Raw genomic sequence first — 3007 nt, 5'->3', positions numbered from 1 at the left:
AATGCCAAACAGGAGAGGTCTAAGCACAGAACACTAGCAGATTCTACTGGTGACTGGTCTCTTTGTGGAGGTAACTTCACCGATTTTGATTTCTTGAGTCCTGTGAGCTAGATGGCAATCCAGTGGGAGACTTTAGGAGTAGGGTTTGTTCCCAGTTTATTTAGCTTTTCTGCTATGTCTCAGTGGGGGGATTGTATCAAAGTTTTGGCCAGGTTAAGGTATGCAGTATGTACCATTTTGCCTTCATTGCTTTGATGACCTTTTCAAAAAGGTCCAGCAGGCATGATCTGCCCTTGATGAATCCAAACGGAACCTGGAGGTGGTGGTAACTTTCACAATCACCTCAGTGTATTACTGTGTTGCACATTTCAGACTACAAACGTCTTAAAAGCCTTGTAATTACCTTTGGCTTGGGTAGATATTACAGCCTCAGACACTGCTTCGGTGGATTTTATTAAGCTCCTGTGCCATTTGTTCATTTCAGTAACTGCCGAATCATTCCAGGTATCTATCTACTTGCTATTGGTCAAAATGGTCTTCCTTTTATTGGAAACCTTGTTGACATTATGGTTCCAACACGAGTTAGTTTCTGGGGGCTGCCCTCTGATTGTTCCTAAAGGGTACAGCTACATTTATGTAGCAGTTTATATGGTGGTAGAAAGTGGTGGTATACATTTCCATGTATTCGGTGGATTTAAATGGGTTTAGTGTGAATTTGCAGCCTACCAACATACCACAAGTAGGTAATTTGTCTTAGAGAAATTTCTAAAGGTACCTTGGATGGAAGGGATCACTGGTTTCAATTTTATTTCAAAGGAGATTGCTTTATGGTCAGACCAAACACATGACAAACATACCAAAGGATGGTGCAAGATGCCACCATATTAGCAAGCACAAGATACAAAATGTTATTCCTTATCCCCCTAGTGAGTACTATGTTATATTAATTCTGTTTGCCTGGTTGCAAGACAGCTAGTAACTTGACAGGTCCTGGGGTTTTCTGAGCTTGCTCAAATGATTCTCTGCCTGCTTTGCTTCCCTTTCATTCCAGGATTCATCATTTATTAAGCCTGTTCCCTGCCTCCCTTCTATTACTTAACACATATATCCCACTTTCCTCTATAACATAACATATACTGAATTTCATTATAGTATAACATGACGTACTGAATTTCCATATAGAGTAGAGAATCGATTAGCCGAACATCGATTATCAGAATCAATTATCAGAATCAGCCTTCCAAAGATTTCAGGTAGGAAAATCAAATTCTCAATTATGTAAACATTATACATATTTGCTTGAGCATTTTTTTTTTTGAGCTTGTAGCCAACTTGTGTGTGAAAAAATATTCTTTATTGTCCATTGGAATCGTTGAATGGTTGAAAAGTGTATTCCTGCATGCAGAAAAAAAAAAAGAAAAAGATTTTATAAGTTTTTCATCTGGTTTAATTACATGTCTGATTAGCTAAAATTAAGGCAAGAAGGTGGTACTCTCCTTGTAATGTCAGACGTCAACAAGCAACTTTTTCCTCAAAGTAATGCATCTGCAGATCATCTTCCAAACTGGTCACTGGCAAATCCATTTAACTCCTTAGTTCTTCTAGTTGTTGCCTATATCCTCTCTTGCTTCATTATGAAAGCTTAATAACCTTAACCTCCTCTGTTCAGTGTATCAAAAATCTTATTCTTCTTGGCCCCTCACAAAACTGCATACCTGAACTTCTCAATATATTTAATCTCACACAACTGCTCTCAAAGTCCACCAGTCCTAATCATTCCTCCTCACATTACTCACCACTTGATCTAATAATCACACACAACCCCTCACATATCTCTATCCACCCTCCCAACACAAGTGATAATTGTGACTGCAAAGTGTCCAGCAAGCTCATTACATTCTGCTATCAATCTCAAGTAAATACCAACAGACTAAAAACGTATCCTCCCTCAACTGAGCTCTTAGATTCATCATCTTAGGCCTTAACACTGCTGCCCAGCTCTTCACCGAACTTCTTTGTAATCTACAAGACTTCTTCTCGACAAGAATATTACAAAAAATGCCTGGCTCACTTATAAACTCAAAGTACGGCACTCCTGGAAGTCTGATCCCACTCTTCTTACCAGACAGTACTACACCCTACTTAGACACCTGTCCAAACAGGCGATTAAATGTCGCAACAGCCATCATATGACAAACACAATTCAATTTTCTTCACTCCCCTAAACAATTCTGGGCAAAGGTCAAATGGTTAGCAGATCATAAAACTCCTCCCAGTGTTCACTCTTTCCCCCTCTTCTCTCATCCTCAAGACTCACTTCTCCATCCTCCGATCCATCAACTATCATACTTTCCTCCCTTCTAACTCTCCCTCACACTCCAATCTTCTTTTACTTTAAAAAGACTGTAACCAAAGATATACCTATCCTTGAAAACCTAAAACGTGCTTTTCCTGCAGAGACAGACACTCCTAGAGCATCTGCCTCCAAGCAATCTAAACTCCCCATCGGTTGCTTCAATACCCTTTCCCCAAAGTATGAACCAATGTTTTACAGAAGCCAAAAGACAAATGACTGCCAGTTCAGTCAATGAGCCACTCTACTCCTTGGCTCACAACTTTTCCAGCTCATAAAAAACGTCTGCCTTTCTCTTTTCTCTAGCTTAGACAACCTCCATCATATAACCTTACAATAAAAAACGTCTGCCTTTCTCTTTTCTCTAGCTTAGACAACCTCCATCATATAACCTTACATCTCATATCCACACAGGGATAGGATATTTGCAACCATCTAAAACTAGACTTCAGTGCTCTAACCACTCCTTTTCTACTCTGGGATCTAAGCTCTGGAGGGATCTTCCCTCCAATCTTAAAAAGATTTCTTTAACTACTACTCGTTTCAGGTAGAACATAACGAACGTATCACAGCACACACTGCTTACAAGTGCTCTGCATCAGCTAACAAGTCTCCAAAATCTCAGAAACATGCTGCCCATTTTAAATACAGCAT

Source organism: Protopterus annectens, chromosome 1.part2 (genome assembly GCF_019279795.1).
Source record: "Protopterus annectens isolate FY-2018-M chromosome 1.part2, PAN1.0, whole genome shotgun sequence".
NCBI lineage: Eukaryota > Metazoa > Chordata > Ceratodontiformes > Protopteridae > Protopterus > Protopterus annectens.
This window is presented reverse-complemented; position numbering follows the sequence as displayed.